The sequence below is a fragment of the Camelus ferus genome, chromosome 7 (genome assembly GCF_009834535.1).
Source record: "Camelus ferus isolate YT-003-E chromosome 7, BCGSAC_Cfer_1.0, whole genome shotgun sequence".
Classification (NCBI taxonomy): domain Eukaryota; kingdom Metazoa; phylum Chordata; class Mammalia; order Artiodactyla; family Camelidae; genus Camelus; species Camelus ferus.
The window spans coordinates 44,127,006-44,141,956 of record NC_045702.1 but is presented as its reverse complement, the minus strand read 5'-3'; the positions used below and the strand labels follow the sequence as shown (position 1 = coordinate 44,141,956).

Here is a 14,951-nt window from a genome sequence, read left to right as displayed (position 1 = left end):
TCATATAGAAAGTGTGGAGCACTCTATTTTCCAAAGATGTCAAGTAAATGAGTTACTACAGAGGCAAAGTAACATATAACAGGATATACCTGTATTTCCCCCTATTTGACATTTATGTACTTTGACCACTTGTATGGCAGGGGTTGAAGGATAAAGTGAGGTGGTTTATGAGAATGCCTAGCACATGGGACACCAACTCATGGCAGCTCTTTTCAGAGCCAGTGCATTTTCTTGGCAACAACTGATCTCACTGTGGGCCAGAGCTGTGGCTGCCTCAGGAGCCCTGATTTTGTCTGTTTGTGGGTAGGAAATTCCCTTTGTCTTTGTGTATCTCAAATTTTGACCTCACTCTTGAATGATCACTCAGCTGGATAAAAAAAAAATTCTGGGTTGTGTGTTGTTTTTGCTAAGCATTCTGGTATCTGTTGCTGCCAATGAGAAGTCTGTGGCCAGTATAAGTCATTCCTGTCATCTGCTTTTTTTCTCTGGTAGCTTCATAGATTTGCTTTGATCCCCAATGCTTTGGAATATCGCTTTTATAGCTCTAAGTGTATATTTATTTTTATTTTTCCTTCTTTGATTTGAGAGTGAACTTTCTATCTGATGAATCACACCTTTCAACAGTTGTGGATAATTCTCAACTGCCTTTACCTTAAACATCACTTCACTACCAGTGTCTTTTACTGGAGCACCACCTTTATGTATTTTGGAGTCTCTCAATGTATTATCCACATCTCTTAACTGTCTCTGTGATATTTTCTGGGCAAATGCTGCAATTATGTTTTCCAGTTGAATAATTCTCTCTTCACTCATGTCCAGCTTAGAGTTTATCCATGTATTGAGTTTTAAATTTCATTGACTACAATTTTCCTAGGTGTTTTAGTTGATAATCTTTTATACTCAATTATTCTTCTGCCTATTTTGCCTCCATCACAGCAACCAGTGGGCGCTCCCTTGAAGTAGATTTATGGGCCATGGACAGCAACATGTGATTGTTGGAGCAGGAGAGGAAGAATATGGTGATTCCAGGTGGTAACTGAGGTTTACAGTTTACAGGCGCACATGAAGACCCCTTTGGGAGCTTCCAAAGATAACTGTCAGAAAGGTCTGGGGAGAGGGAAGCTGAGGTTCTGCTCTCAAGCAGGTGACGATTCAAAGCATTATGATTTGGTAATTAATGTAGATGCACCATTTTTTATGCTTATGGATGGAGCTCATTTGGGGGGCCTTCATCTGGGGTTCTTTTTAAACCCTAGGGCATCTGTAGCACATTTGTACAAATTAATTATCTGAAAACATGAAACAAGAGGTATATGTGGTAAAGGTATATGTTATGGCCACTCAGAAGAAATAGAACGGATCCCAACCCAAAATCTGGTTGGGATGTTGAGACTGATGATGTCACATACACACATCAAAAGGACATGAGAAATTTTACTCACTGGGGAGAATAGGGTGGCTCCTAAGCAGGTCTGAAAACAGCTTGAGAGAGCAGGGAAAAGAGACTGGCTTGAGAATATAATGATGTCTGGGGATAAGGCCAAGGTGAGGATTCCGTGTGTGTTTGAACTTCCTGCTGTTTCCAAAGGAGGGAGCACCAGACTTTCTTATCAGCTTGCCCAGATGTGGGACACAAGGGCAAGAGCAAGGTGAAGACTTAAACGCTGTCAGAAAACATTAAAAAAAAAAAAAAAAAAAAAAGAGTCGAGCTCTTTATTACAGTATGTGACCCTGTCAACACAATTATCTCGATACCAGCTGTTTGAAGCTGATGTTGATGTTTTGACATAATATACTTTAATGCAGACAAAAGAAATCATTAAATTTGAGTTTTCTTTTCAAAAAAAGACTGAGTCACATACACAAAAGACACCATACTCTATCCCCCCATCCCTGAGCCTCTCTCCTTCCTACATTCTTTTCCTTATGATTAACTCCAGGAAGCTGCCCCTGCTGCTGCTTCCACCAATTATGATAATAATGCCACCATGATCTACAGTAGGTTATCAGTTGTCTCTGAATCAGTCAGGAGGCCAGGGAGGCAGGGCAGCATGCACAAAACTGTACACAAGGTGTGTTAAATGAGAAAAATGCTTCACAGTACAGGAACTAATGCAATAGTCACATCTAGTTGAGATTGTAGAAAATTTGCTCACGAAATCCATTTATTCCCCTTTGATAAGATTCAACCAAAGAAAGTCATTTGCTATTGGCTCAAGCATGCTTCACAGAGCTGTAAAGTGCGCTGTGCTGGCCCAGGGAAAATTCTGCCTGTGGGGAATGAAGACCTTTACAGAAGTCACACTGCTCAAGTTCTTATTGCTGGGATTCATGCTCATGTAAATGTCGAGCAGGGACATTCTTGAAGCTTCATCTATATTTTCCAAAGATATTTATAAGGACACCTGAGAGGCAGTGAAAAGAAATTTCCAAATATTGAAACAATGAAAACATACTCTCATGGAGGGGAGGCCAGGACCATTATCAGGTCCCGCAAAACCATGGACTTGAAACTTCAGTGGTTATTCTGGGTGCCTAGGATGTCAGAGGAAGACATCTCACACAGTGGAACACTGCTTGGCATGTGACCCTCCCAGAGGACATGGGCCCTTAGAATTACCTAAGTGCTTCAGCTAGGAGCCAACAGTTTCCTATTCCCAAGAGGAAGTTCTGGGAAGAACCTTCATAGGAAGTATAAAGAGTTTACAGGAGGGAGATTATATACAGCAGTCTCTTGGCTGGTGAGAGCTGAGCTGCAAGATGTGTGAGAGAAATCAGATCAGACCTTTGTCTCCCTCTGTGAGTCCTGTCTCCATATGCCCCGGTATGGACACCAGCCAGATCAAGAAATAGAATATTATCTCATGCCCTTTCAGTCACAACCTCCCACTGTCATGAGTCAGAGTGCTGCAGATGACTTTGGCCCACTTTGTATTTTATATACTCTTTTGTGTTTGGCTTTCACTAAACATTATGCGCTAAGAGTCATCCACATTGCTGCGCTTAGCATGCATTCACTCTCAGTGTTACATGACTACGCCACAGTTTATTTCTCTTTCCTGATGCTGATGGTCATTTGGGTTGTTGACAGTTTGGGGTCATTATGAACAGTGTTGCTAACAACCTTCCTATCATCCTTACATGTATTTAGGAAACGTGTGTGCGTTTTTGTTGGGCATCTAGCCAGGAATGCATTTACTAGGCCATATGGTATGTGTCTGTTCAGCTCAAGTAGATAACACCAAAGGGTTTTCCAAAGTGGATTTTGAGAGTTCTAGTTGCTCTACATCCTCAGCAAAATTTGGTATCATTAGTCTTACTCTGGTTGGCAGTTTTAACGTATATTTCTCTGATAACTAAAAAGACTGAAGACCTTGTTACATGTTTATAAGTTTATTGTTTATTGAAGTATCATCCTCTGGGAAGTTCAAGGCTTTACTCATTTTTCTATTGGGTTATCTGGCTTTTCAAAAATTGATTTTAAGGAGTTGTTTATATATTCTGGATATAAGTCCTTTGTCAGGTTTTATATACTGCAAACATCTTCTCCCATTCTGGTTAATTTTTTTCACTCTGTTAATGATGAATAGAATTTCTTAATTCCAATGTAGTCCAATGTATCAAATTTTTCTTGATGAGTAATGCTTTTCATGCCTTAAGTCCAACAAATAGGATTCTAAACATTCACTAGAAGCTTAATAGTTTTACCTTTCACATTTAGGTCTATGATACACCTTGAAATGATATTTCTATATGATGTGATACTAATTTTATTTTTTATATATGTATATATCTCCATAAATGTGCCCCTAATGTTTATAGGTCCTGAGCCAAGAATAAAATGAAGATGTATATATCATATGTCTAAGTATTTGCAAGTTATAAATCAAGCTGACAAACTGTTAAATGAAATATAATCTATTCTTCTACTTTGACAGATCTACTTTCATAATGTCAGAATTGAAAAATATGTTCATAGTCATGTTTTTATGTGATTGACGTTTAGTAAAATATCAAAGATGACTAAATTTAATTATTATTATTGGACATGCCTGGGTGTTCTGTTGATGGGCTGGTGATGTTTTTATGAGTGATAAAATAAATACACTCATAATTCATAAATTATTATATATTTATTCCATGAAGTTATTTTTCTTAACTTTATTTTAGCTAAGTCATTACTTTTAATATCACAGTGAGGATGTTTTATATAATTTGTCTTCTATTGACAGTAATGATCTAAAGAATTAAAAATAAAATGTAGTTATAGTAAAAATAAACAGTATGTATAGTTTGCATATATTTTTATCAAAAGTTTTGAGTTTTTAAAAAGTTATTCTAAGCACTCACTAGCACCTATTAAAATTAAAAAGCAAAATTAAATTATATTTAAAAACATAAATTAAATTATTTTAATCTATTAAGTTTAATTATATTTAAACATAAATTATTTTAATAAACTGATAATTTTTCAATTTGATTCTTTGGAAAAATTAATGAAATATTTAATATTTTCATATAAACAAAATTCTTCACAATTTTAACATTTACTATCATTTGGGATCACATTTCACCCATGTGGGTCTAAACCCACAGGTAGAAATTTAAGAGTAATTTTAATTAATACTGCAAAAATGTTTTAAGCTGCTCTTAGCAATGACAGCAAATACCTTAGTAATTTCTATTGCCTTCAAAACAGGATTTGAAACATAAACAGAAGCAAGAAAATGGATGCCTGATGCTACTGAGAAATGATAACTTTGTTATACAAGAATTTTATTGTATTCCTGCCATCTAAAAGGAAGGCTCTGAGAGGTAATGAATGTGTCTTGTCTGGTACCCAAGATTACTGCTGCTCAAATCCTCCCTACACTTGGAAGCTTTAAGTCTGATGCTGGCAGTGATATAACCCACAAACCTTACTGCATTGGCACTCAGCTGCCTTTGTTTACATATTTTTGTTATTGACGTATGGTTGGTTTACAATGTTGTGTCAGTTTCTGGTGTATAGCATCATGTTTCAGTCATACAAATACATACTTGTATTCCTTTTCATATTCTTTTTCATCATAGGTTACTACAAGATATTGAATATAGTTCCCTGTGCTATGTAGTAGAAATTTGTTGTTTATTTATATATAGTAGTTAGTATCTGCAAATCTCGAATTCTCAATTTACCCCTTTGCACCCTCTTTCCCCCCATAACTGTAAGTTTGTTTTGTATGTCTATGAGTCTGTTTCTGTTTTTGTTTACATATTTTTGAATGCACTCTAAAATATCTGAAAGGTTCAGAAGGATATAAGTAAAAGGCAATCTTGACACCCTTGCTCCCATCCCCCCCATTTCTCCTTACCAAAGTGTATCTTTTCAGAGATATACACAGCCTAGTTGTCTTTGAAAATTAAGGCCTGTGCATATCCATTCAAAGAAAATTGTATAAATGAGTATAAGCATATCCTCTTCTGCAAAAGTTGATGTAAGAGATTTGGATATTAGGCAACCATTTACGCAGGAAGGATGAGATGCGCATTAGGGACAACAGTGCCTATTTAGGAAGCTCTTTCTTACTCTGTTGCAGCACTGGGTCAAGTTAGTTACATACATGATCTCCTAACGCCAACCCTGTGGGTGGATCCTTTTTCACAGATAAGAAGATTGAGGCTTGAAGAGATGAAATGACTTGTCCAAGGTCATCTGGCTCCTAAGTAAAAGCTTTGGGATTAGATTCTAACATTTGGCTCTGGCGTCTTAGCCACTGCCCTCTACTGCCTCCACATGGCTATTGGCTGTACTGTACCCATGATCTAGAACCAGTACCACGTGTATAAAAAAAGGCACCTGGCACATGCAGTGCAGGAACCTATAGCTGTTCTGTCCAAGAGGATGGGCTTCTCCACTGGTCTCCTGCTTTTTGGTTGACTGTCGGTGCTAATTATATCGCAATGCAGTTTCTATCAAAGGCCTAGAAATTAGAAAATTTGGGACTGGATTTATGTTTAAGATATGCTCAGTAATGCTAGGGAGGTATTGGAGAATTAATGGAGGTACTTTAACGGAGGAATTGGGATTGAACCCAGGACATTGTGCATGCTAAGCACGCACTCCACCACTGTGCCGTTACCTCCCATGCCCCTCGTTTCTGGTCAGTTCTAACCAATAAATTTGTTATATTTAGTTTGTAATACTAAAATAAAACCCCTGTCCTTCAGGGGGAGGAGAGCGATCGGAGACTGAATTAACAATGAATCATGCCCATGTGATGAAGCCTCCATAAAAATCCTAAAGTCAGGCTTTAGAGAACTTCTGGGCTGGTGAACACATCTACATGCCAGAAGCGTGATGCACCCCAATTCCAGGGAACAGAAGTTTCTGTGCTCGGGGTCCTTCCAGATCTTGCCCCTTGTACCTCTTCACTTGGCTCCTTATCTCTACTCTTTATCACATCTTTTAGTACCTAATACACTGATAAATGTGTTTCCCTGAGTTCTGTGAGCCATTCTAGCAAATTATTGAACCCAAAGAGAGCATTGGCACCCCAATTTACAGCTGGTTGGTCAGAAGTACAAGTGACAGTCTGGAACTTGAACTTGGTGTCTGCAACGCAGGCAGTCTTGTGGGACTGAACCCTTAGCCTGTGGGATCTGATGCTCACTCTAGGTAGATAGTGTCAGAACACCCCAGCTAGTGGCACAGAATTGCTTGATGTGTAGAAAACCCATACATCTGGTGTCAGAGGTGTTGTGAATGTTGTAGTAGTGTGAGAGTAAAGGAGAGACACAAGAGGGTTTTTTTCTTTTTTGTCTGTTACAGTTGTATAAAGACAAGTGAACATGTAGCATGTCTCATGCAAGAATTCCCATTCTAAACATGACAGCACTTGTTATAAGCATTGGTCTTCTTACCTGCATTTTCTGATTGCAATAAAGTGTCAAAAACTGTTGGATATTCTTAGATATTGTTAGTCTTTTGTTTCATCTTTGAAAAAAATTGGCTTTCTTTAGCTCAGTCCCCTGGATTCAGGTTACACATTACAATTCTTAAACTAGAAACCCCACTCAGCTGCTGCCCTGATGAAGTGGATTAAAATCCAGTATTGCTTCATTCTATTCTAAATTACTTTCATATTTTTCCTTTATGTTAAGACTATAATTCTAACAGATATTTAAATAACCTTCTATAGACTCTCCAAAGGTTTTTTGCTGCTGTGTCCACAGTTGTAAGGTTGTGCTCTTGCTGATAATAAATCCAGAAAGAAGTTACTTTTGCAGACTCTCTTAAGATCTTAGACACGTTTTGCTGCATTTGTTTTCCAGTCAATGCTTTTCTTTGTGGAGCACAGGGAAAATAATTTGAAAAACACACTTTAATTTGATTTCCAAAAGTGATCATGTTTACATTCACTTGTGTATTATAACTTGGCTGCAATTTTAGGAAATTAAATACAAATGATTCAAGCTTCAGCAATGCAAGGGTCAGAATCCAAGTTGCTAAGACACAATATTGTAGATTAGAAGCTTTGTTATGTAAAACCAATTTAAGTGTGGAGGATAAACATGTATATTTTCAGATGGGCCTGGAATGGCCCTGAATGGTCATCAGCAGCTGATTGCATCTAAAGGGAAAATTTGTGCTTAAATAATGAAATACTGGTCTGCTGTTAAAAAAGAGACTCCAAATGGAGTCACTTATGCTAAGACATCACCAAATGGAAACTTAGTACCTAACTTAATTACAATTTCAGCCTCTCCCACTAACAAAATGCAGTTAATCTGCAATTACCTGGTCAGCACTAGTGAGATCATCTGCCTGATAGACCCCTGCCTTCTCCTGGGAGAAGTTGACCTTGCCATAACCAATATGTTTTTTTTGCTAGGATAACTTTCTTGTCCTGCCCCCTTATGCCTGTAAAAGTCTTTCATTTTATACAGCTCCTCCTTAGAGCGCCTTTCTATTTGCTAGACTGGACGCTGCCCAATTATGAATCATGAGACAAATCCAATAATATCTTCAAAATTTACTCAGCGGATTTTTTTTGAACACTACCTTTATTATTCTGTCACGTTGTCACCTATTAACGGTTTCAGTGTTATTGGGGTTTTCCAGGCAAACAGGTGGGTCAGGCGCAGCTCAAGGTGCCATTTGGGAAATAGTTTACTGATTCAGGCCCCTTGGTAATCTCATTTCTTTTCCCCCCAAATTTTGAGAAAAACTTCAAACATACAGAAAAGCTGAAATAGCTTTGCAGTAAAGACACGTACGCCCACCACCTAGGTTCCACCATTGACAAGGTAGCATTATCTATCCATCCCTCTCCCCACTCATCAAGCCTCCCCAAACTAAGGCGGTGCGGCGGGGTGAGCAAGCTCAAGGTGGCTTTCCAGTGGCGATTCCCAAGGGTGCGGCTCGCACGCCGGCAGCCTCAGCGTGGGGCCTACCGGAGGCCTCCTCCGCAGCCCCGTCCCGCGGACCCGGGAGGCGGAATCGGGCACCGGAACCGCGGCGCTCCCCCCCCCCCCCCCCCCGCGACAGCACCGCTCTCCCCAGCCCCTCCGGCCTAGGGGCGGCCTCCGGATCCACCGCCGGGGGCGGGCCGGGACGGGCCTGCGCAGGGCGGCACCTGGGCTGGGCGGTGCGGTAGCGGCGGAAGCGGGCGGCGGGCGCGGAGCGCGGGCGCGGGGCCGCTACGTGCGCGGGGAGCGCGGGGAGCGCGGGGCTGCGCTCGTGTGCGCTCCTGGGGGCTCGTCGCCGTCGCCGCCGCGCCTTTGAGTCAGCAAACTCCGCCGCCCGCCTGCCCGCCCGCACGCTAGCTCTGCCCTGCCCTGCCGGGGTCTCCCCCGAGGTGCCGCCCGTAAGTGACAGGGGACCTGCCGGGGAGCCTCCCTCGCGCCGCCGGGGTGGGGACCGCGGCCAGAGGCGAGCCGGCCACCCTTTCTCTCCTTTCTTGAGTCGTGGGGCCCTTCCCGCCGCGCCGGGGTGCCGCTCCCTGCGGGCTGGGAAGAGGTTTGGGTCTCCTCGGATGGGAGCCCGGAGCTGCCTCCTTTGCAGCCGAGGTGCACCGGGGAGGAGGGAAGGGTTGGCTTGTTTGCCAGGGGAGGGCACCGATCGCATCGATCCGGCTAAAAAGACACCCCAGGGAGAGGTGGGGCCGAGACGAAATCCTGGATGCCCGGAAAAGTGCTGAGGCACCTTCCACCAGGCCGAATTGGGGTTGGTGGTTTTAAAAATTTTTTTTTTTATTCACGAAAGAGAAGGTTTGAGTTTAGAAACTGGGAGGAGTAGGCAGGTTTTTTTTTTTTTTTTTTTTTGTGGGATTGTGGGATTGGGGGAAAAGGTCCGAGAGAAAATCCACGTTGACTGATTACCAGGTCTGGTGCCACAGGAAAGCAACAGCCTGTTTTTCAGTTCTGATGCATCATACTTCTGTAATGATGCGTATGCGGGTGATTGAGGGGCATGGTCATGGGGATGTAGAGCCACATGTCCTGCATGAAAGGAAGGCTTCTATTTCTGCAAGGCATGTTTCTATGTAAGAATAATGGAATTAGAAATTTGGAGCAGGAAGGAGGCTTCGTGTGATCTTTAAACCTTTTATTTTAAGGATGGGGAAGCTAAGGCCCCAGCGTGGGGAGTCATTCAGCCAGGTGAGAGCAGAAACAGGCCAAGATTCTGGGGGCTTCTGACTCTCGCTGCAGAATTCTCCCCACCTTTGGGGGCCTGGGGTGGGTCGAGGCTTGGAATGCATGAACTTCCTCTTCTCCTCTGGGGGTGGGCTGGGCCAGAGGGTGAGTGCAGCTCCTGATGAGAACTGGCTGCTCCATCTGTGGACCAAGCTCAGCTAGGGCTCCTCAGTCTGAGAATGGAGGTGAGTGAGGCGCTCCTGGTGTTTCTGCCATCACTTCCAGTGATGCCTAGTCCTAAGGCCTTTTTTTTTTTTTAAAGGCATGGTGGATTTCATATTGATTAATGGGACTATTTGGAATAAAGATGCAAAATAAAATGCATCCGGAAGTGAATATATGTAAGATAAGGTGATTAGCACTGACCTGTATTTTACCAGATCATCCTGTTACTTCTGTTGGCCTATTTCATTCTAATTTCTGAGGTGACTTTTTCACAAATGAGGAAATTGGTGTTGCAAGCGTGGGGACTTGCTCAGGTGACTCTGCTCCTCACCAGGGGTCTCTTGCCGGGCTGGCACTCTGCTTCTCCCCCCACCACAGTGGGCTGTGATACGAACTTCCTCTTATTTTACCTGGGGGAAGGCCTCCCGGAGCTTGGTATCTGAAACACAGAATTAAACACCCTTTTTCTTTCCCATGTAAAAGTATTGATTAAAGACTAATGTTTGTGTTCCACTACAGCATTTCTACGTGGTTTTGGAGCACTCTTAGTAATAGCTTTTCTCAGCCTTACGGTCACTACTTTCATTTTAGAGGATTCACTTTGTTAGTTCAGCTGTTATGGGAAATGGCTTCTTTTTCCTCTTTTGGTGTCAGGGCTGTGGTTTAACCACTACTTGTAAGGGGTTTAGAATTGGTTGAGACTGGGGTCCAGCCTCTTCAGCCTTCCATTTCTAAGACTGGCAAAGGAGGGCTTTTGGCCAAAGTCATGGTTGAGCTCTTTGAAGAACATCCTGCACTTTGTACTGTTACCACCAACCTCTTTTTTTCTAGAATCTAGTAGGTATGACTCAGCTTTTTTGTTCTCTAAGCCCTGTTCAAATAAGAGATTGTATGTGGTAGTGGTTACAACTTCTGGTTTCGGACTCATTAGAGTTGAAATCTAGGGACAGTCATTTGCTGGCTGAGGTGCTATCAGCAGGGCACCTAACTCTCTAAGTCTGATTTATCCTTTATTCAGATATTAAAAAAACTGATAATCCTTGCCTCCCAGAACTGTTCATAACAGTAGCTGACATTCACTGGGCACTGACCATGTGCTAGGCGTTGTGAAAAGACGATGTGGCAGCCTCACTAATCCTCACAACCAACTTCAGAAGTAGGTTTTATTTACATCTGAGGGAAAATGAGGCTTCAAGATATTTATGACTTCCTTAAACTCTCTAGCTCACAATTTTATCCACCCAGCAAATGTGTCCCAGATTTCTATAATAGCAAGTAATTATTTAGGGCTTAGTGTGGGCCAGGCCCTGTGTCAGGTCCGTATGTATATTAACAATCCTTGAGATAGGTATTGTTTTTATTCCCACTCTCCCTTTTTATTTATTTATTTGTTTATTTATTTACAGATGAAGAAACAGGCACAGACCCTAAGTCAGACAATTCGTAAATGATGGAGCCCAGATTTGACCTAGGCCGCCTGGCTCTGGAGTGGGTACTCTTCCTCAGCCACTCCTCTGTGAATCTGTGTAGAGGGCTTAGCCAGACCTCAATCAAGGGCAGCTCTTAATTGGCATTTTCATTTATTTTCCCTAAGTGACCACTTCCTACTCCTAGTCTCTGCAGAGGAGATGCTTTTAGTTCTGGAAATGATTCAACTTTGTGTAAGGTTTTGTGATTCTGCATACATTTCTGTTGTATCCTGTCTTATTTTTTAAAAGCGTGTCATAGGTCTCGGTGATCTTGACCCTGGGAATACAGAGATAGGCTTTAGGGAGTCTGTGAACTCCCTGAAAATGTATGAGCTCATACTCGTGTGCAAAAGTGCATTATTCTGGGGGTGGGAATCCTCAGCTTGCTTTTGATTCTTAAAGGGTCACCCATGGTTGTAAGAAAGGTTAGTAATGACTATGCTGTTGCAATAATCTCGTTTTACAAATGCGGCAGCTGAGGCCCAGTGGAGAGGCACAATAGCTTAATCTGAGCTATGTAGCTGATTAGACATAGAAAGGGGACTAAAACTCAGGTCCCCTGACTTCCAGTCTAATATTCTTTCCATCACACCCCAGCACTTCCCTTTGGTGCCAGGTGAGTAAGTTCTGAAATGCCAAAAGACTCCTGACTCTCCCTTTAGGCTTCCCCAGTGTGGGAGAGACCAGCAGAGCTTCCTGGAAGCGCTATCAAAAATATATCATCCTTTGGCCTGTCATCTTGTTAGCCAAACCACTTTACAGTGATTTAGGATGGGAAGCTACAACACTGAAAGATATGAGCTAGGAGGATAAAATTTGTTTGGGGAGAAGATGAGGAAAGATTTAGAATATGCATTGGTTGAGGTACAAGGAGGCCTTCAGGCCTCTAGGTAGAACTGTAGGATTGGAAAGTTTTTGCTGAGAGATTTGTAAATTCAAACACAATTCCATGAAGCCTGAGATTTCTGTGTAATGTGTGAATCACTGGGAAGTAGGGCCACCTCCTAGCCAAAGCTTGATGCTCCAGTGACTGAATAAGACTATTACATTGTGGGTATAGGTTGGGTTTAGGTATAGCTCAAGTGGTAGAGCACATGCTTAGCATGCATGTGGTCCTAGGTTCAACCCCCAGTACCTCCTCTAAACATAAATAAATAAATAAACCTAATTACTCACCCCCCTCAATAATAAAAATAAGTAAAAAAAAAAAAAAAGACTATTAGGTCATGAGACCTCTATTAGTGTAGGCCAGCCCTTTAATTTCACTTACTTTTTACAAACTGATTAAGTTTTCCTGGGAAAATAGATTTGTACTAATAGACAATGCATTTTGGAATGTATTATTCAGCCAGACATCAAAATATGTAATGTAGGACCAGGAATAAGAAGTCCAGAACTGGCTCCACGGTAAAGTTGGGAATTAAATGTATGATTCAATTGACTGCAGTAAAGTCTGTTGGGACAGATACGCTTAGGAAAAATGAGATCCATGCCTCACACGGTTCACAAAACTAATTTTCACTTAGATGAAAGATTAAATGTCAAAATCAAAATTATAGATATTAAAAAACATATACATGTATAAGATGGTTTTAAAAAACAACCTTGGAGTAGGAGAGACCTTGCCAAGTTTAGTGAAACTGAAAAACTCCAGAGGAAAAGAGTAATCTAAGGTTGTGAAACATTTTACGTCTATAAGGAAAAAGATTCCATAAACAAAGTTAAAAGACAGATGGTAAAGTACTTAAGCAAATAGTTGCAATATATATAACATACATGAACTCTTAGAAATCAATAGGAAAAAAATAATCCAGTAGAAATATGGGCAAAGGCTATTAATAGGCAATTCACATTTGTATATAAAAATGCATAATCTCATTAATAATCAGATAAGTGTGGATTAAAAACAACCATGAAACCATTTTTGCTTAGGTTGATAGTACCCAGTGTTGGTGAGGGTGTGGGACAATAAATTGTCGCCATCTACTTTTGTGGGGAGTGTAAATTGGTACAACTTTCTGGAAAGGCACTTAGGCAGTATTTATAACATTTAGAAATTTGCATACTTTCTGATGTATCAGTTCCTTTTAGGACTTTATACTTCAGAAGTACTTGCCTACTTGAACAAAGGAGGAAATTGCTATGAATGAGCTGATACAGAGAGTGTCCTTTATATGTTAAGTAATGAATGCAGACTGCAGAGCAGGAAGTATAGTGTGATCTCATTTTGGGGGGAAAATAAAAGTCTGTGAGGAGATGCCTCTAATCATAGTGCTTACCTTTGGGAAGTGGGATTAGAAAGGGGGATGGTAGTTTGGGGGATGGTAGTTTGGAGGATTTCATCAATAGATTCCTATTTTTAAAAAACTTTAAATTTTGAAATAATTTTAAACTTACAGAAAAATGACCAAAGTAATAAATCCTTTATTTTTAAAAATTGTGAGTATATGTACTGAAAAAAAAAGCAGTTCTTAAGAATGCCTGTGATACATCCTAGTGTTCACAGCAGCACTATTTACAATAGGCAAGATATGGAAGCAACCTAAATGTCCATTGACAGATTTATGGATAAAGAAGATGTGGTATATATTTACATATATATATGTGTATGTATGTATGTGTACACACACACACACACACACACACACACACAATGGCATACTACTCAGCCATAAAGAAGAATGAAATAATGCCATTTAAAGCAACATGGATGGACCTAGAGATTATCATACTAAATGAAGTAAATTAGACAGAGAAAGACAAATATCATGATACCACTTATATGTGTAATCTAAAAAAAAAAATGATACAAATGAACTTATTTACAAAACAGAAAGAGACTCAGACACAGAACACAAACTATGGTTACCAAAGGGGAAAGCAGGGAGGAGGGATAAATTAGGATTTTGGGATTACCAGACAGAAACCACTGTATGTAAAATAGATAAACAACAAGGTCCTACTGAATAGCACAGGGAACTATGTTCAATATCTTGTAATAACCTATAATGAAAAATAATATGAATAAGAATATATATGAATCACTATGTTGTATGCCAGAAACTAACACAACATTGTAAATCAACTATACTTCAATAAAAATATAAAAAAATTTAAAAAAAAGAATGCCTGTGATAAACAAAAATAAGATAAATGACTTACAGCATTGATAAGGCCCTCCTGCCTGGTTAGGGGCTGGCCTCCCTGTGTTTGGAGGACCCAGTGCCCTGGGTTTCCAGGTGAGTATTCCCAGCCGTCCTTTCTGTTACTCATTCCAAAAATGTGCCCCCAGCCTCCACTCCTGAAGGCAGGAGTTACATGTAGCAAGGAAATTGCTCAATTTAGAAGCACACTTGCCCTAGATTATCTGTGGTTGTTAAGCGTTTAAAAAATATCAGTATTCCTCTCTCAATATTTAGTTTTATTTCTTGGGTATAGTGCAAGACTAGTTCCTTTACCCTTTCACCAGTATTTTCTCAGCACACCCCCTCCACCCGACCCCAGTAAAAGTTTATCCTTGGGCTTTCTGACTTTGGCAGTCCAGATCTCATATTACCTACCCATGCAGTCAAAAACTGCACTGAAGAAATATATTCTTTTGAGAACATAATCTCTTGCAGAAGAGAATATATAAAGGAA

General features: G+C 40.7%; 1 protein-coding gene across 1 annotated transcript in view; it reads left to right on the top strand.

The window, feature by feature from the left end:
* Nucleotides 1-8,643: 8,643 nt before the first annotated feature.
* Nucleotides 8,644-14,951, top strand: part of SNX10 (sorting nexin 10) — a 63,109-nt gene continuing 56,801 nt past the window's right edge. The window contains exon 1 of the mRNA XM_032483828.1: nucleotides 8,644-8,849. The gene's annotated coding sequence lies outside the window, so the exon portion shown is untranslated. The remainder of the gene's footprint in view (nucleotides 8,850-14,951) is intronic.